This window comes from Sciurus vulgaris (genome assembly GCF_902686455.1).
Source record: "Sciurus vulgaris genome assembly, chromosome: 5".
NCBI lineage: Eukaryota > Metazoa > Chordata > Mammalia > Rodentia > Sciuridae > Sciurus > Sciurus vulgaris.
In genome coordinates, this window is record NC_136465.1 from 76,482,714 (window position 1) to 76,503,888 (window position 21,175).

General features: G+C 40.0%; 1 protein-coding gene across 2 annotated transcripts in view; it reads right to left on the reverse strand.

The window, feature by feature from the left end:
• The window catches only part of SLC2A3 (solute carrier family 2 member 3), a 73,144-nt gene extending 57,938 nt beyond the window's left edge, over positions 1-15,206 (reverse strand). For both annotated transcript variants that reach the window (XM_079143148.1, XM_079143147.1), the window contains exons 1-2: positions 15,147-15,206; positions 13,136-13,209 (exon numbers count right to left, since the gene is read on the reverse strand). The gene's annotated coding sequence lies outside the window, so the exon portion shown is untranslated. The remainder of the gene's footprint in view (positions 1-13,135; positions 13,210-15,146) is intronic.
• Positions 15,207-21,175: the final 5,969 nt, after the last annotated feature.

The following is a 21,175-nucleotide window of genomic DNA, read 5'->3' on the forward strand; positions in this document are numbered from 1 at the left end:
CCTTGGCCAAGTTGTGCTTTAAGGTTTATACATAGAGTGATAATAGGCATTGTACTAATGGAAGGATTAAATAATATATTTTAAAGTTCTTTGTAAAACTTTAAAATACTAAATTATTATTATCCCGAGTCTCACACAGCACAGAACCTTGAACCAGAGGTCTTATAACAGCTTATTCCACAGGCAGACTTTCCAGAAGGTATTTCTCTTCATATGTAGCTTGGGAAATCAGTGAAGCAACATTTAGATGACTACATCACTTCCCAGGGGAACTCCATGACTCCCACTCTGGACACTAGGCAATTCATCTTTATATCCTTTTAAGATAGTTATGTCAGTTTCAGTTTCTATTTGTTTTCCGATGACTATTCCCCGTGCCCAAATGGCTGGATCAGCAATATTGGGAATGTAAGAAGCAATTTAAGCAGGCCATATAATTTACCTATTGCTTTATATTCTCCTTGATCAGGTTGGGATGCCCGTTACCCTAAATATCACTTTTTCCAATCCACAAATACTCCTTCATATACCAGCCTCACAGCATAAAATGAACTTAATAATTTAAGATTTATAATTAGCTATATCGGGTTCAAAATTTTACTTTTTTTAGTATAAAATACGACATGTAAAATTCTGACTAGTTTGGACACCAGTTTTTTTTTTTTAATCTAACAGACTTCAAATTTGCATACCTGTTTTGTTTTGGGACCCAGGGATTTAACCCAGAGGTGCTTAACCACTGAGTCACATCCCCAGCCCTTTTTATTCTTTATTTTTGAGATAGGGCCTTGTTAAATTGCTTAGGGCCTCACTAAATTGCTGAGGTTGGCCTCAAACTTGCAATCCTCCTGCCTCAGCCTCCTGAGTCACTGGGATTACAGGTGTGGGTCACCATGCCTTGACATACCTGTTTTTAATTGAAGGACTTTTCCACATTTTGGATTTTAATGTGTTTTCTTTCCTAAAACTGGTTTTCTTAAGAATGTGCCTGGTTTACTCTTTTTTATTCTCTATTCTTTTAATTACTTCTTCTTTGGAAAATAAAGGTTTATCTCTAATCCATCTTAAACTTTTGTGGGGGGCAGTACTGTGTATTGAGGCTAGGGGCACTCAACCACACTGACTACATCCCCAGCCCTTTGTATTCTTTATTTTGAGACAGGATTTCCCCATGTTGCCCAGGCTGGCATCCTCACTCCTGGAACAACAACAACAACAACAACAACAACAACAACAAAAAAAAAAGAGTAAGATGGTTGGCATAGAGATTCTTTATTTCTTTTGGTGGGGGGCACTAGGGTTGGACTCAGAGGCATTCTACCACTGAGTTACATCATGAGTACTTTTTATTTTGAGACAGGGTCTCACTAAGTTGCCAGGGCTGGCCTCAAACTTGCAATCTTCCTGCCTCGGCCTCCTGAGTAGCCAGGATTATAGGTATGCACTACTGCACCTGACTTGACATTTTTAGAAGTCTGATCTGCTCATGGGCCATGAACAAAGGCTCTGACACTTCTGTTTGTATTTCCGTAAGTTAAATAAACTAAGTCTGTATTCCAAAGTTTAAAGAAAAAAAATTAAAAGTCTGCAATGCCTTTGTGTATGACTGCACCGACTGGGGAACAAGTGGAGGCTGAAACTTTTCTGTGTAGTTCTTAGAATAGAAAGAGGAAAAACACAGTTTATAACACACTGGTAAGGGGCTGCTCCTTAGCCAGAGAATGGGGCACTTGTTTCTTTGCATAAGGGCACCAGCCCTAGAAAACCTGTTTTTTCCCTACAGAAGCACCTTTTCCCAATTTGCACAAAAGCCCTGGAAAGGCTAGCAGTGGCCTGAATGCATGTCTTCTATATACCAGACAGCAGAAGTTAATCCCTAGAAGCAATTTAAACATAAAAGATTTTTTTCTAGATGTCAACTTAATGTGTAAAGGGGGTACACATTTTTTCAGTTATTTTAGGAATAAATGGGGGGAGAATGTTTGAAAATTATTGCTCCTAGCTTTTTTTTCAGTAATGCCTGGGTGCTTCTGCCCCACCCTACACCACAAGATTACAAGTCTCTTCCTTTCTCTTTGGTTCCTCCTTTTGGCTGTTGCTGCTGCTTCTTTAAACAATTAGAAGATTTATTAAAATAGTTAATTTTAAGCATCTGCATTCATGACTTCATCCTCAACTCCTGGTTCAATACCAATGGAAGCGACCTGTTGAACCACCTCAGAAGACCTGGGCTAGTCAGTGTCCTTTGTGGATTCTCCTCTGGAAACCATTCCAAGTCTTAGAACTTTTGCCACAAGACGTTTTTCTTGTAGTGATGCTCACAGTCTCCATGGGCATCCGAATTGGTCCTTCACATTGAGATTGTTTTCCTTTGAGCCTCTGATCAAGTTGGCACATATCTTCTCCGGGGAATCTTTCTTACGGGGGTTAGGGAAATTCTAATTCCGTGACTCTAGTTCCACGGGTGTCTTTAATTCCCTGACTTGTGAGTTCCTCTGGGAAAGCAAACTAGGGATGTGAAGGAGTAAGGCTGGCCTCTACTTAAAGCCCACCATGTACCCCTGACTCCAGGCACTGCCTTTCCTTTTACTTTTTCCCTGATCTATTCCCTAAATTTTTTTCAAATTTACTGTCTTCTCCAGAGGGTTTTACCTCCTAGACCTAATGAAATACAGCAATCCGCTTGGCACATGTCTCACCTCAGCTATTTTTAGGCTAATTCTTTCATTTTTTTCTCTTGGACCACAATACAGCCAGTATTGAGAGGGGTGCCACAAAGATATACACCGCCACCTGGCGGCCTACTGCCAAATAGATCTTGCAATACCAAAGATGGTACTAGCACCACAGCAACAGGCTCTGGAGTTGGATTCCCAAAAGCACCGGACGTGGGTAGGACGCAACAGCTCCTGCTTTGGTAACAGCATTTCCCCTGCCTGTAATTATCTTTCCAAGTTTATTTCCCTGAAAATTCTTTTTCTTTCAAAATTCACTGAAAATGCCCCTTACCCCATGAATTCCTTCTTCATACTTTCAAGTAGCTCACTCATCTGAAAACATTAGAGAGCAGGTTCAGCATGTCATTTGCCACTCTTATGAAGTTCCTCATTGCCTATCTGAAACTGTTTCTCATCCATTAGTCCCTCAAAAACTCAACTCCTTTGAAGTTCATGCCATCAGGATATTACAATTGTGCTGATCACCTGGCTCACTTCCCCTCATTTCCTGAAGATTTTAAAACCTGACCCATTCTCTCAGTTTTAAACCACTCCTACTATCATCATTCCTGGAGACAGTTCCTCCAATACAATACACTGGCCTCTCAGTTTCTTGTCCACTCATTTCCAATCATCTTATCTCCATGGCAACATCCTAGCCCTGGTCATTAATAAAAATGTACCCTTCCCAAAACTCCACTTTTTGCATCTCACACTGACCACCATCACTTCCTCTCCCAAGATTTCTTTCTTTGTTTTTGATACTGGGTATTGAACCCAGGGCCACTACCACCGAATACACACTCAGTTCTTTTTATTTTTATTTTGAGACAGGATCTCGCTAAATTGCTTAGGTTAGTCTCAGTCTCTGGAGTCACTGGCTTCTCCAAAAATTTGATAGAGAGCAGTCTCAATGGGCATAATGGCCTATGCCTATAATCCCAGTGGCTCAGGATCACAATTTCAAAGCCAGCCTCAACAACTTAGCAAGGCCCTAAGCAACTTAGTGAGACCCTGTCTCTAAATAAAATATTTAAAAAGGCTGGGGATGTGGCTCAGTGGTTAAGTGACCCTGGGTTCAATCCCTGGTACAAAAAAAAAAGACAGAGTCTTTAAATTATCAAGCCTATCAATTTTTCATGCCTCATCACTCTCCTGCTGTTTTGACTTTTCACTTCACCCAATTTAAATTTTCTGATTGATCAACTCTAACACTCCCTTGCATAAAATTGAAATTCTCTGGCACTCCTTCCCTCCTGTTATATTCCATGATAAAATTTCAACCCTTGGTTAAATCCAGCCGTACTTATTCTGCTTGCCTGTATTTACTAACTAAATAAACATAGCTAGGGAAAAGTCCATACTGAGGTAACTAGTTTCAAGCTAAAGTTAGGATATAATCTCAAGCAAACCCTAAGCACTGCTCTGCAAAGCTTTACTTCCCAAATCAATTCGCTCTCACATTGCAGAAAAGTGGATACTTCTGGGATAGTCAAAAAGTTAGGGAAATCTTCAAATCCTATAAGATTCTATTTCTTTTAGTGGTAGTGGGGATTGAACCCAGGGCCTCGAGCATGCTAGGCAAGTACTCTTACCACTGAGCTACTTTGCTGAGGTTATGATCTTCCTGCTTCAGCCTTTCTAGTAGCTGAGATTATAGCTACTATGCCCGGCAAGGCTGTTTTTTAGGCATGGTGATGGGTATCAAGGAGTTCATTAAAAATAATAATAATAATAATAATAATAATAATAATAATAATGCACACATTCCTCCATGGTCATTAAAAAAATAATTCTCTTGATTTATGCACTGCTCAAGATGAGAACCCCTGTATCTGTGCTTCTATTTATTTATTTTGCAGTGCTCAGGATTGAGCCCAGGTCTCAAGCATGACAGGCAAGTACTCTACTACTGAACTAAGCTCATGTTCCCTTCTAAAGTAAAATTTCTCCATTTCCTTAAATATTTCTCTGTTTAATCTATGCCCTATGTCTTCTGTCCTATACCTTTGTTTGAAAACTCCAGTCAAGGTCAAGAAACTTCATCTTACCAAAATGTCAGTTCTCTACTGTTTTTCCTCAACCCAATTATATGTGACAAAACTGACCACTCCCTCTGTGTTTCAGTAAATTCTTTTGCTTGTTTGCTTGGCTTTGGGCTTTTAATACACCAATCTGTCCTGGTTCTTTTTTTTTTTTTTTTTTTGCAGTACAGAGGATTGAACCCCAGGGTTGCTCTACCACTAAGCCACATCCCCATCCTGTTTTTTGTTTGTTTGTTTTATTTTGGTACAGGGTCTTGCTAAATTGTCCAGGTTGGCCTTGAACTTTTTTTGAGCCTCCTGCCTCAGCTTCCTAAGTAGCTGGAATTAAAGACATGTGCCACTGTGCCTGGTTCTAGTTTCTACTTTCTCACTGTCTTTTCTCAGCATTTGTAAATGCTGCTGTGTCCTCAAGCTGCAATCCTCAAAATACCTTTCTTTGACGCTCACTCTGTGGGTTTTTCTCAAGGCCTATGGCTTTAATTATTATCCATATCAACTCCAAGTCTGCAACCTGGACCTTATCTCTGACCTGCGGACTTGATGTCTACACCTGGATGGCTAACAGGAATCTCAAACTGAAGAGCACTCCAGGCTCCTGCCCCAGTTCTCCCCTCTAACTGGTTCTCCCCACAATTTTCCCATCTCAATGGCTTAACCCCAAAACAGGAACTGATTTTGATTTCTGTATTCCCTTCACTCCCTCCCCAACTCATTAGCAAGTCCGGTCTTCTGAATCCAACTGCTTCTACTAGCCCTGTTACTCACCCAACTCACCATAATCTCTACTTTGGAATCATAAGATAACTCATCTCTCTGCCTTTGTTTGCTCCCATAAAGTCCATTGTCTAACTAACAGCAAAAGTGATCTCTCAGAAACATAAATTTGATCATATTTCTCCCTTGGTCAAACCTCTGGAGTGGGACCTGGAGTTGCGGTTCAGTGGTAGAGAGCTTGCCTGGCATGTGTGAGGCACTGGGTTCGATTCTCAGCAGCACGTATAAGTAAATGAGTAAAAGAAAAGGCCTATCAACATTTAAAAAAAATTAAAAAAAAAAAACCCTCTGGAGTGACCTTCTATCATATGTAGAATAAAGACTTAAAACAGCTCTTCATAAACTTTAGGCCCAAAGTGATCTGACTCAAGCCTGTCTCTCCAACAGAATTTCCTACTCTTTTTGCTGTACCACAATCCCTCCTTCCTGTTTTTGAATCCAACAGGCAAATGCATGGGTCAAATGCAGCCCGTAGTTTTATTTTTCCTTTTAATTCAAGATGATTGTGAATCCACATGTAGAAAAACAAATAATACAGAGATCTCATATATTCACCTAGTTTCCCCTGATGGCATCATCTTGCATAACAGTACAATATCACAAACAGGAAATGGTTATTGATGTAAGCCACCCATCTTAAATTCAGATATTAACAGTTTTATATGCACTCATTTGAGTGTTATTTAGTTCTCGGCAATTTTTCAACCCCATTACTGGGGATTTTCCCAGGGTTTCATGCATGTTCAGCAAGTGCTCCAATGCTGAACTGTGTTCCACTCTATTTTTATTTATAGACAGTGTCTTACCAAGTTGCCCAGGTTGGCCTAGAACTTGCAGTCCTCCTGCCTTAGGCTCCCCAGGGGAATAGCTGGGATTACAGGCATATGCCATCAAACCTGGTTTGGTTCTTTGCAATTTTGTCGCATGTGTACATTCATATTGCCATAATCAAGACACAGAACAGCTGTATCAGAAGAATCCATCATGTTTCCTCTAGTAGTCATCTCTCCCTGAACCTCAATCACAAGGAACCACTAATCTGTCATTTGTCTCTATAATTTTGTCATTTTACAATTATTATACAAATGGGATAATACAATATTTGAGATTAGCTCCTTTCATTCAGCACATTTGTTGGAATCTATTCAAGTTGTTAAGTTTATAAATAGTTCATTTCTTTTTTTTCTTAGTATTTTATAGTATGAATGTATCCAGTTTGTTTAACCATTCACCTGTTAAAGGACTTTATGATGCTTACAGTTTGGGAGTTTGGGGCTATGACAAATAAACCTTTGAACATTCATTTTTTTTTTTGGTGCAGAAATTGAACCCAGGAGCCCTAAACCATTAAGCTACGTTCCCAGCTGCATGCCCCCACTTTTTCATTTTGAGATACATTCTTACTGAGCTGCTTAGGGCCTAGCTAACTTGCTGAGGTTGGCTTTAAACATGTGATCCTCCTGCCTCAGCCTCCTGGGTTGCTGGGATTATAGGCTTAAGCCACCATGCCCAGTTATGCGTTGGTTTTTGTATGACTGTGTTTGGGTTTATATGCCTTCCCCTGTTACTGTGGATCAAACCTAAGGTCTCATACATGCTAGGCAAGCACTCCACCACTGAGCTTCATCCCTAGCCCATGACTGTGTTTTTGTTTCTCTGGGATAAATGTCCAAGAATGCAATTGCTGAGTCATACGCTTACTTTTATAAGAAAGTGCCATAGTGTTTACTAAGATGACTGTACCACTTTATATTTTCAATATTAATGTATAAATGATCTAGTTTCTCTGTAGCCTCACCTGCAATTGATGTGATTGATATTTTTAATTTAGTCATTCTGGTAAAATACAAAGTGACATTTCATTGAAGTGGTCTTATTTTTTGCTGTCCTGAGCCTTTAGAATTCAGGGCCTTGCACATACTACCATGTGCTTTACCACTGAGTGCATCACTAATCCCATTTTTTAAAAGTTTGAGATAGGGTCTCACTAAATTGCCTGGGCTGGCCTTGAATTTATGATCTTCCTGTCTCATCCTTCCAAGTAGCTGGGATTACAAGAGTGGTGATGTCCGCTCATGTCTTTTGACTATCATTTTTTAAATTTTTTAGGATTTTTAAAAAATAACAGCTCTTTTGAGATATAAACCCACATACTATACATACTCTACAATTCATTCTCTAAGTGTATACTGGAATGGATTTTAGTATATTCGAAGTTGTTTAATCACCTCTACCTTTTACCTTCATGCATTTGCCTATTTCACATTAGTGGAATCACATTAATATGCAGTCTTTAGTCACTGGCTTCTTTTACCCAGAGTAATATTTTCAAGGTTCAACCATGTTGTAGCTGTAACAGTACTTCCTTCATTTTTTATTGCTGAATAATATTTCATTGTATGGATATACCACATTTTACTTATCTGATTATAAGTTGATGGATGTTTGGTATTTCCAATCTTATGAATGATCCTGCAATGAGCACCTGAATCCAAGTTTTTTGTCTTTTTGGGTTTTTTTTTTAAGTTTTTTAAAATGTTGACAGATCTTTATTTTTATTCATTTACTTATATGTGGTGCTGAGAATTGAACCCAGTGCCTCACACATGCTAGGCAAGCACTCTACCACTAAGTCACAACCTCAGTCCACCTTTTTTTTTTTTTTTTTTCCCTTGTACTAGGGATTGAATTTAGGGGTATAAACCATGGAGCTACAACCCCATCCCTTTTTATTTTTTATTTAGAGACAATCTCACTAAGTCTTTGAACTTGTGATCTTCTGGTCTGTTTGCTGAGTAGCTGGGATTATAGCAATGCACCGTCATACCAGGATCAATTTCTCCACATCCTTGCCAACAATTGTTAATGTCTGACTTTTCAATTATAGAAAATCTAGTGAATTTGAAGTGGTATTTTGCAGTAGTTGTACTTTGCATTTCCTTGTCAGCTAGTAACATTGAGCATCTATTCATGTTTATTGGATATTTGTATATCTTCTTCCAAACACCATGTTCTCAGATCCTTTATCCTTCTCTTTCCCCCACCAGTGGTGCTAAGGTATTGAATCACAGGCCTCGCGCATATCGGCCAAGTGTTCTACCAGTGAGCTCTATTCTCGGCTCTTTGAGTTGTTTGTATTTTTATTACATTGTAATAGTCCTTTATATATTCTAAATACAAGTACTTTATCAGATACATGATTTAATATAATTATCCCCTATTCTGTGGGTTGTCTTTTCACTTTCTTGATGGTGTCTTTGGAAGAAGAAAAGTTTTTAATTGGGATTATGTGCAGTATATCTATTTTTCCATTTGATGCTCAGGCTTTTTTCTCTTAAGGAAAAACTGCCTAATACAAGATCACAGATTTATATCTATATTTTTTCCTAATAGCTTTATGATTTTTAGCTCCTAATCTATATATCTGATTCATTTTTAATTAACTTTTGTATATAGTGTGAGGTAAGGGTCCAATCAATCTGCCCCTGTACCATTTGAAAACACTATTCTTTCCCCATTAAGTGGTCTTGACACTCTTGTCAAAAATCAACACAGGGGGTTGGGAAATAACATGAAATCAAGTAATCCATAAATATCACAACACAGGGGGTTTATTTCTGAACTGTTTGATTCTACTGATTTATACATCTATCCTTATGCCAGTACCACACTAGTATGATTACAGTTTACTGTTGAATTTTGAGAATGCTTTATATTTTCTATACATGAGTCCTTTGGGGATACGTGGTTTGCAAATATTCTCTCTGCTGCTTGTCTTTTCCAGATGACCCTATAAAAAGTTCATTTTATTTTGCGTGTGTTTTTGTTTTTGTTTTTTAGTACCAAGGATTGAACTCTGAGGTGCTTATCCACTAAGCCACATCCCCAGTCCTTTTTATTTTTTGAGACACGGTCTTGCTAAGTTCCTTAGGGTCCTGCTAGGTTGCTAAGGCTGCCTCAGCCTGGTGAATCCCTGGGATTACACGTGTGTAGTACTGTGCCCAGCTCCCACAGGGTTTTTGCAGAGCAAAAGCTTTTCATTTTGATAAGCCTCATTTTATTCATTTTTCCTTTTATGGCTTGTGTTTTGCTGTCACGTCTGCCTTTTTTAATATAAGTAAGACTTCATGATAATTTATTTATGTAATGTCTATGGCTGCTTTAATAATATCACATAGAGCTGCTGAATAGTTGTGAACCAAACCATTTGGTCCACAAAATCTAAGATACTTTTTTCTGGCTGTTTACTCAGAGCGTGCTGACCCCTGCTCTAAACTACTAAATCATTACCAGGAGGATTGTCAGTTCAAGGCCAGTCTCTGCAACTTTGAAAGAACCCCTCTATGATCTTCACATATGCCATTCCCTATGGATGCAACACAGATTCTCCAGATTTTCTTATGGCTAACTCCTTATCATCATTCTGGTTTCCTATCAAATTCACCTTAAAGAGTCTATCCTTGATCGCAGTAGAATAAGTAAATTCCTCCCCTCCAGCCCTTCTATTTTCTATTCCCTTGTGTTGCTTTATTTTTTTTAGAATTTGTCATTTTCTTCATTAGAATATAATTCTATGAGGGCAGTTTCAGGCTTGTCATATAATAGTCATCTGAGCAATTCAAATGAATAAATGAGTCATCGAGACTACTACATCTTTCCAGAAAAGAAATGCTACTTATTATCTCATAAGTTGTTTTATTAGAGGAAGAATGCTTGAATAAAAGAACAATATGTCTGATTCCCATCATGATTTATACAAATCATATTTATAAGTCAATTTACCTGCATGTTCTTCCTTAACATATGAAGCTGAGGAATTATATAGGGCTAGAAAATAAGGATGTTTGAAAATCTTTAGTTTTGTTTTCTATATCTATATCCCTATAAAATGGGCGAAGTGCCCACGTCTGTAATCCCAGTTACTCAGCAGGCTGAGTCATAATGATCACAAGTTCAAGGCCAGCCTCCACAACATTGAGAGACCCTATCTCAAAATTAAAAATTAAAAGGGTTAGGGATATAGCTCAGTGGTAGAGTGCTAGAGTGCTGGCCTAGCATGTGGTAGGCACTGATTTGATCCCCACTACCACCAAAAAAAAAAAAAAGTCCTAAATCTCTATTCTTTCCTGATCCCCTCTTGAACCTAAACTAAAATCCAATGGGTAAATAATGATATAAGGTTATCTTTTTCATACTATGTATTATAGCTATATCTCCTCATTCCTCTTGATTCTGAATCCCTTGATCTGTCTAATTAGTAATGATATCGGACAAATTTTTATAATCAGTTGTACTTGGCTATGTCAAAACAGTTTTGTCAAGTAAAATTGCTAATAACAGTATCAACAAACACTTTTAAACTTTATCCTTAATTCTCACCATATTTCTACCCTTGATTTCTGTATTATTGAGAGATTCACAGGCATACAAATCTTTTAATATAAAGCAACAATAACAGGTGACACCTTAATAATAAAAAATTTGGCATAATCAGGAAGTCCAGAAATAACAGAGAATAGCTATGATTAATTATTAAATTAAATAAATAGGATAAGTCTGGATCTGTACCAGGGAGACTTGGGTGGGGAGCGGGAGTGGGTGGAAGATACAGGGACTTCACTCCTGGTTGGTAAAAAAATGAACACACAAAAAAAGATCACTTTTTGACTAATTCCTATGTCCCATATTTGCTTTTATGGGGCTTCCTCTAACATCTTTTCAAAATCATCTTAAAATTGTCATATAAATACCCCCCCCCCACATACACACACATGCTAGGGATTGAACCCACAGGTGGTGCTCTACCACTGAGGTACACCCACAGCCCTTTTAATTTTTTATTTTGGGACAGAGTCTCATCAAGCAACCCAGGATGACCTTGAAATTTAGATCCTCCTGTCTCAGCCTCCTGAGTAGCTGGGATTACAAACGTGCACAACCACACCAAGCTATAAATATACTGCCTTTTAAAATGTGTTGACTATTTGGGGATCCAAGATGGCAGACTAGAGGGAGGCTGCGTTTCTTGTCGCTCCGTGGTAACTCCAGTTTCAAGCAGAGGATATCTGTTTCTTAGTGAAGCAGTTTTTGCTGCATATCAATTCCCTAGTGTTTACCCCATTTGTCTGCTGTGATGACCTGCAGTCTGCCAGCATATCGACGCCTTTTTTGAGTGTAGATTGCTCACTGTCAGGCGCCTATCATCTACCATTTGCCTGCCTCTGGCCGGTCCATCGCCTGCCTTACACCTATCCATCACCCAATGCACGAGGTTCACCTCCCGATCGTCCAACAACAGTCAGCAAACTGATCGCTGACCACCAGTGGAGCACCAGCTGCCTGCTGTTGCCTGGAAGTTCATTGTCACAGTACCTGCAGGTTTGATTACACGTGGCTGCTGCCATTTTGAGACAACAGCCAGGCCCCATAGGACCGCTGGCCAGTCTGACAGAGCCCTGTCTCCAGGATCCCTCAGCCCAATCCATCACTCCCTGCCTCTGGGGCCCTCACATCAACTGACTGCTCCCTGCCGCCAGGACCCCCAGACCAACTGACTGCACCCTATCACCAGGACCCCAGACCTACTGATTGCACCGGCATCCAGGATCCCACAACTACACCAAACACACCGGACCTCCAGGACCCCTGCCTGACCAACCGCATCCCACCTCCAGGACCTCCAGCTGACCACGTCCTCACCCTGAGCTGCAGCTCCCCATTTGCCACCACATTTCGAAGCTAGAGCGGCCATCTTGGATAATCCTTGAAGCCCTAGCTCCGATCTTTAGGTGGGGCAAAACCCATCCTGAGACGCCTGCTGGAGGCTTGAAGCTCATTGTCAGGTACCTCTCATGCATCAGGCTACTGAAGACTGGGAGGTTTCATTACTATATGACTGTTATACTGTAGATTTTCTTTTTTCTCCTTATAAAATGTGTTGACTTTTTAACGTATCTTCTGGAAAATGTGAGAGAAGAACAAATGCTTCCTTTCTTCCAGCTCTGCTTCCTAAGAATGACCATTAAAATATCCACAAAGAAAACAATCTGAAAGTCAGAGATGCAAGCCATTCAAGATACTAGTGAATTTCCAGAGAAGCAGTTTATGTGAAGTGTTTCCAAGTATGACCCCTAGTCACTGCATTTAGGAAACATGTAATTTAACTATTAGAAGATGCCTATCCTACTCCCATCCCATTCTAAAAACTGACATCTTACTCAATTGTTTTTGTGGATCTTTATACCAATGTTTTGCAAATAATATGACTCACACTCTAGAGTCAACTCAGTAAGAATAGTTATAACTGAGTGTATTCAGTTACTCTTTATATCTATAATGCCATGGTTCAAGATTTCCTCAAAACCAGTTGCGTATAATTTTTAATGAAACCTGTTTGCAATCGTAATGATGAACACGAGTGTTCTTATTGTTCTGATAATACATATTTAAGCACAAAACACCACAAATAGCAAATGCTAATTAACTGAATTTTCAAAACGTAGACATGTACAAAGTCTGTTGGCTATAAGTCTTTTTAACCACACTTAAGTATGTCCCACGTGTTATCAAGACAAACCAATTTGATATCTTAATACTCACACTGTTAGTTGTTCTCCATCTCTCTGTTCTACTAAGAATTGCCTCTCCCTTCAATCCTCTTCAAGTGGAACTTCCTGTAAATTTTAATTAGCTTGTTATTTATTCACTCTATCTAATTAGGCTCCCTGAGAGAAGAAGATATGACTTAGTCTCCTGGCCAAAGGACACTCCAACAAATACTTGTGGAAGGCAAAATCTCATACAACTCTAATGGTATCTTAGGTTAAGTCAATTCAGGGGTCCTCAACAAAGATCTTTTCATTTGTTCAATAGTTGGGGGTGGGATTTTTATCAATTTAAAGGTTCTAGGGAGAGAAAAGGGAAAAACAGCTGATTATGGCGAAAACAGCAACTCTATATATTGAATCATTGCTTGGTCAAAAACTAGCACAATTTTCCTATCACAAAATGAACAGGGTTAGAGTAGGTGACCTTGCTGCCATAAAACTCCATGATTTTAATGTGGCTTACTTTGCCATATAAAGTTAAAAATATTTGAAACAAGCTGCCTCCTTAAAGTTTTATCTTAGCTTAAACTGCTAGTGAGCTATGATTCTGCTTAACTAGTTATCAAGTCTGCGTCTGTTTTATCTTCTACCTAGTCTCCTGACTAGGATGGGTAGTTTTGGAAAATCAGTTGAGATGTGGAATGTTGAAGCACAAGTACTGTTTCCTGAGTTTATTAGGAGGAGGAGGAGAATGAGAACAGATTGTTCTTTTGGTTATTTCACATCATCCTTACTACTTTTTCCTTTTCATATCCTGTTACCTTTCTCAGTTCCTAGAACCATCTCTTTTCTTTCCTGTCACTAGTTCTTGCCTTCAGGTTATTCTTATTTGGGAAAACAAACAAAGCCCCCGGCCCCTCCCAAAAAAACCCTATTACTTTAATTAAAATAAATGCACTTTTCTTAAAAAGTGAGGTTTTTACTTATCTGCAAAAATGAACTCAGATTAAGACTTCCTGTAAACCAGTGGAAATTCTACATTTAGTATATGTAATGAACTAAAAATTAATTTTGCCAAACTAATAACAAAGGCAGTTGGTCTTCCAACCTTTCTCTCACACTTCAGGAATAAAGTACTGCATGAATCTGGTGGTAGATGAATGAATATTACAAAATTTGCTAAGAAAACGTCAATTCTCCTTTTGCTAAAACCTACAAAGATAATTCCATCTACATAACATTTAAGCTCCAGGTAGACAAATTTCAAGGCTAAACAACAGTTCAGTTCTCCCATTCTTTCTGCTAGGACCATCCAAGGCATCCTCATTTCCTTCAGATCTGGGTGAAAGGACACGTCCTTGGAAAGATTTTCTCTGAATGACCTCTTCCCCAGTCCCACCTTAACATACAATCCTCTATTTCACAGTTCTATTATGCTTTTCTTAATAAGACTGATCACTGTATGTCATATTATTATAAACCTATGCATTTTCTTGTCTGTTGCCTGAATGTAAGGTCCAGGAGGGCGGGGTGTTTGCCCACCCTGTTCACTGTGGGATCCCAGCGCCTTAAGCAGTGCTGGAGCATAGTAGGTGCTCAGTAAATAAATAATTCTCCCAATGCCAGGAGGTTACTTGCTAGTTTCGGCAGAACCGCGGGCCTCTTGCTCCCGTAACCTCCGCCTCTACACGACCCCAGCTCGGATCCGCGTTCCCGGCCTCCTGCAGATCCCAGGGGCAGCGCTGCGTAACGACCATGCCTACCGGCAACCGCGGGTAAGCTCTGCTCAACCGCCCATCTCTCGGCCACCCGAGCCTCCGCGCTAGTCCCAGGCCGCCGCGACCTGGAGTGACAGCGCTTCCGCCCGCCGCGCCGCGCAGCCGTTAGGACCCCCGCGCTGCCTCGCCAAGCCCAGCATTCTATCTTGACTGATCCGTTGATGTGGTGGTAAAACGTGACTCCCGGCTCTCTCCGTCAGCAGGACACGCACCCTCCCACCTCTGAGCAGGGGTCCCGCCCCGTTGGCGGGTCGCGGCCACCCCGGCCCCAGTCCTGCTTCTCACCTTCCACTAGTGCCAACTGACCAGCCCCGGCCGGCCGCGGCCTGGGGTTCCTCCGGACGCCCCCTCAGGCGGCTTCCTGCGGCGGAAGCGGGGAGCCCTTTACCCGGCAACACTTCTGGGCCCACCATCCCTACCGCCGCGGTTAAGAGGGTGTTAACATTTCTGCTTTAAGAGATACCCGCGCGGCGCGGCGCCTCCACGCCCCCGAGATGGTGCCCCCAGATATCCCTGCCGGTCCGGCTGAGGAGGCTGAGGGCTTCCAGGTAGTTCTTCCAGTAACTTTTTCTTTCTTCCTTCTTTCTTTTCTCTCTCTCTCTCTCTTTCTTTCTTTCTTTCTTTCTTTCTTTCCTTCTTTCTTTCTTCTTTTTTCTTTCCTTTCTTTCATTCTTCTTCTCTCCCTCCCCTCCTCCCTCTTCCCCCCTCCCCCCCCCCCCCCTCCCCCTCCCCTCCCCTCCCCCTCCCCCCTCCCCTCCCCCTCCCCTCCCCTCCCCTCCCCTCCCCTCCCCTCCCCCTCCCCTCCCTCCCTCCCCTCCCTTCCCTTCCCTTCCCTTCCCTTCCCTTCCCTTCCCTTCCCTGTGTGGAGGTTTTAACCTAGGGGCACTTTGCCACCGAGCGAACTACATCCCCATCCCTTTTCATTTTTGAGACAGTATCTGGCTAAGTTGCCCAGGCTGGCCTTGAACTTGCCATCCTCCTGCTTCAGCATGGGCCACCACGCCTGGCAGCAGTTATAATAAAAAGTCAATTGTCTTTTTACCTCCGGTAAAGGACTGTGGAGTTTGGGGGTTAGAAGTAATAAAGGTCAACCCCTGTGTCTAAAACAGGGCCTCAATATGTAGAACACACAGGCGATTTAGAAGTTGCTCTCCTCCAGACAAATAATGTCAGACCTAACTTAGAATCACTCGAGTCTCACCATGTTTTCATGGTGAGGAAAAGAGTTGATGAGTTGAGTTTTTAAAAAGATCTACACTGCACTTCTCAAAAGAGGATTTCCCATGGACAATGAACACCTGCAAAGGTGTGCAACTGAATGAGTCATCAGGGAACTTCAAATTAGAACCTCCTTGGAGACCAGTACAAATCCATCAGAATGGCTAAACAAAGGCTGGAGGGAGGGAGGGGAAGGAGATGAATGACAAACGAGAGAATGTGAAGCATCCAGAACTCTCACACATTGTTAACGGGGATATAAAGCAATAACTGTTATAATCACTTTGGAAAACTGGTAATATTTATTAATGCAGAATATATACCTACCCTATTACCCAAAAATTCTACTCCTAGGCATATGTTTAACAGAAATGTATGCCTATGCTCACCAAAAAAATAGGTACTAGAATGTTCACCTAAGCAGTATTTGCCTAGCTCCATATTAGAAATAAGCTAAATGTCCAATGATAGGAGAATGAATAAATACATTGTGGTATATTTACACAATGGAATATGTTGTATAGTAAGGAGACAGCATGTGCTAAAGACATGTGCAACTATATGAATAAATCTCACAAATATGAAAGAAACATGCAATAGAAAACATATTTCATGATTCCATTTATGTTAAGGTCAAAAACAGACGAAAACAATCTGTTCTGTCCTAAGTATAGATTGTGGTTACCTGCTGTTGGTTTGAATACGGTTTGTCCCCTCTGAAATTCTTGTTGAAATTTAATCCCCATTATAAGTGGTGGGACCAGGTGGGACTTTTGAGGGGTAATTAGGGCTCTACCCTCAAGAATGAATTAAAGGCCCTGGGTTCGATCCCCAGCATCGCAAAAAAAAAAATAAATAAATAAATAAAAAATAAAAAAGAATGAATTAATCCATTGATGTGATTAATGGGCTAATGCGTTATGGGTTATCTGAAGTGGGGTCTACCGAAAAAGTCCATCTGTCTAGGTCTCTTACACTCTTCCTGTTTCCATGTGCTGCCTCAGGACTCTGCCAGCAAAAAGACCATTACCAGATGTGACACATTGACCTTGCATCCGAATAGTGAACCAAAATAAACCTTTTTTTTTTCTTTGTAACTTACTCAGTTTGTAGTGTCATGTTATCAGCAACAGAAAGTGGACTCAGACCATAAGAGGGTATCGTGACTGGGAAGGGACACAAGGGCTTCTGGGATGTGTTCTGTGACTTGGTTTGGATACTGCTCACTTTATAAAAGCTATCAGCCAACTTAACATTTCTCTCCATGTGTACTGCTTTTGAAAGATTTCTAATTAAAGAAATTGACAAAATTATATTGTTTTATCACATACATGTATGAATATATAACAATGAATCCCATTATTATGTGTAATTATAATGCACCAATCAAAAAAGGGGGGGGGAGTCTTAGTGGGGCTTGATGGCATACACCTCTAATCCCAGAGATTACAGAAGCAAGGGCAGAAGGATCACAAGTTTGAGACCAGCCTCAGTAACTTAGAGACACCCTGTCTCAAAATAAAAAAAATTTAGAAAAAAGTAAAAAGGCTGAAGATGTAACTCAGTGGTAGAGCATCTCTGGGTCTCTGGGTTCAATCCCAAGTACTGGGAAAAAAAAAAAAAAAAAAAAAGCATGAGTGTTAATTTGGATACATTCTCAATTCAATTAAACATATAATCATTTTATAATTACTAATTAGGCACTGATAGGCACTGTGGAGACCAGAAAAAAATGTCTGTTTTCCTGGAGCTCATAGTTATTTAGAAGGTGGCACAAACATAAATGTCATTCCTTGGGAATAGGAATGGTCTTTGAAATTATGTTAATTGTTAGGGAAATCCAAAATATTTTTTCTTGGAAGAAGGTTGGGAAAAAGAATATAGTTCTAGACAGAATTTCTGAGTTAAAAAAATCTTAAGATCCTCACAAAGTTCTTCTGGGCAGTAGGTACATTATCAGCTGTCTCAGTTTTCCAAGAACTAACCGAGGGTTTTCCCTAGAGGTAGAACCTTTAGTTCTAAATCCAGGATAGTCCTAGGCAACTTTGGGATGGTTGGTTACCCTAGCAGAAGCTCAGCCAGATGCATCTTCAAACTTGTTGAAGAATCTAACACAAAGTATGGCACATAAAAGATGCTTAATAGGCTGGGGGTGTAGCACTGTGGTAGAGCCCTGGCCTATTTTGCATAAGGCCCTAGGTTCAAGCCCTAGTACAAAATAAAATAAAATAGAGAAAAAAAGCTTAATAATTTCTGTGAATATTTGCCAAAATAAAATAAGGGGAAATAATTACAAAAGCAAAGACACCTAATCAGGTGGTGCCAGTTTGTTTTTTTTCAGAGCAGGAATGGCAGTAAATATAGATAGGACCAGGCTGAGAAGGGCCTTGAATACCAGGTTGAATAATATGGATTATATTTTATTGACATATTGCATTCATGGAATACTTTTGAACAAAAGGAGTGATGTGAAAAAGAAAGATCTGGAGTCATTTGTAAAATCTGGGTCACTGAGGCTAGGGGTGTAGCTCAGTGGTAGGGTGCTTGCCTAGCATGTTCAAGGCCCTTGATTCAATTCCCAGTTTCAGAGAGAGAGAGAGAGAGAGAGAGAGAAAGCCGGCATAAGTAGAGTTTATAAGCTGTAGAAGGAACCAAGAGATCTAATGTAATGCCTTTCTTATTTGTCTACTAACACTTTTTCTTACTATATGCTCATTTATATTTTATTTATTTATTTTGTGTGCATATGTTGCTGGGGAATCAAACCAAGGCACTCATGCATGCTAGCAAGCACTGTACCACTGAACTACATTCCCAGCCCACATGCTTACCTTCTGGTTTGGCCCCAAAGGCACATGCCTATAATCTCCGTCACTCCGGAGGCTGAGTCAGGAGGATCAAAAGTTTGAAGCCAGCCTCAGCAATTTAGCAAGCCCCTAAGCAACTTGGTGAGACCCTGTCTGAAAAACAAAACAAAACATAAAGGATGGGGAATGTATCTCAGTTGTAAAGTGCCCAAAACGAGTATCTTCTATATTTTTTTCTTTCTTCTTTTCCTCCTCCTCCTTTTCCCCCTTACTCTTTTCTTCTCCCCCTTTCACCTCCCACTAGTCCTCTTCTCCCACCCCAGCTTCTTAGGTAGTGGGGATTTCAGGGATGCTGTACCACTGAGCTACATTCCTAACCCTTTTAATTTTTTTTCTTTTTTAAAATTTTGCTATAGGGTCTTCCTAAGTTGTCCAGGCTGGCCTTCAATTTGTGTCAGCCTCCTGAATTGCTGAGATAACAAATGTACACCACCATACCCAGCTCTTCCTTCTACTTAAATGTTAATATTTATTCATAGTACTAATATTAATTAGCAATGAGTGAAGGCCTAGTAATTTGTTCATGATTATTCAGCCAGTCCTCAGCAGGGCTAGGAATAAGCGAAGTGTTCTTGGAGCCCTGCCACACTGGAATAAAGTGTTCATCAAGAAAGGAAGACCAGGGCTGGAGATGTGGCTCAGTGGTAGAGCACTTGCCTGGCATGTGTGAGGCACTGGGGTTCGATCCTCAACACCACATATAAATAAAGAAAGAAAATAAAAGATTCGTTGACAACTAAAAAAAATATTTAAAAAAAGAAAGAAAGGACAGTAAGGCACTGTGGCACAGCCAGTAATCCCAGTGACTTGGGAGGCTGAGGCAGAAGGATTGCAAGTACCAAAGCCAGCCTCAGCAAAAAGGAGGCCTAAGCAACTCAGTGAGACACTATCTCTAAATAAAAAAAAAAAAAAAAAGAGCAAAATAGGGCTGTGGATGTGGCTCAGTGGTCAAGTGCCCAAGTTCAATCACCAGTACCCCCCACAAAAGACAAAATAGTATTTTCTTGATGTTAAATTTATTCAATTCTTAAATTCTGATACTATAATCTTTTACCTTTTTTGGTAATTTTTTAATACAATTATGATATGATGGTAATTATATATATATATATATATATATTTTTTTTTTTTTTTGCAGTGCTGGGAATTGAACCTGGGGCCTTGTGCATTAAAATGGTGGTCATGGAAGACTGCAGTTGGTCATGTGTTTGCCTGGCAATATATTATAAGTTGGTTTTTCTTTTTTATATATACCTATAATGGGATTTCATTCAGCCTTAAAAAGGAAATTTGAATCATTTTGAAGACATAAGGCACAAAATAATAGAAAAACAATTTTCCTTATAGAGAGTACTAATGAAGTTCAGAGAGGTGGTTGTTAGAGGCTGGGTGTAATGAAAAATGAGTGGTTAAAAGGATATAGAGTTTTCATCTTGTATGGCGAAAAGACTTCTGGACATTCATTGCACAATGTGAACAATTACTGAGCTGTAAACTTTAACATTGTAATGATGATACATTTTGTTATTGGCGTTTTAGAAATTAAAAAAAAAACTAGTTCTCAATGGTAAATCAGAGCATATTTGTCTGATGTCTTTCCACATTTACTTGTAAGTTCTTTATCTGGTGTGAACTTTTTGGTACTGAATGAGGTGAGAGTTTTGGTCGAAGCCCTTCCCACATTCACTGCCCTAAGGCCTTCCTCCCATGTGAATTCTCCTATGTTTAATGAGGCTTGAATTGTATCTAAAGACTTTTCGACATTCACTGCACTCATAAGATTTTTCTCCAGGATGAACTCTCTGAAAACTAACGGGTGTGGAACTGTTCATAAAGATTTTGCCACATTGCACTCATATTTTTCTTTAGTGTGAACTTCTGGGTGCTGAACAAGGTGGGAATTTTGGCTAAAACCTTTCCCACATTTGTTATAGTCATAAGGCTTTTCTCCAATGTGATTTCTCCAGTGTCTAATTTGATTTGAGTTGTGGTAAAATAATTTCCCACATTCACTATACTCATAAGGCCTTTCCCCACTGTGAACTCTGATGTGTATCAAGTATGGAGTGATAGCTAAAGAATTTCCCACACTTGCTGCATTTGTAAAGTTTTTCACCAGTGTGAACTCTCTGATGAATAAGAAGTGTGGAGCTGTCTAAAAAGAATTTTCCGCATTTGTTGCATTCATAAGGCCTTTCTCCAGTATGAACTTTCTGATGTCTAATCAGG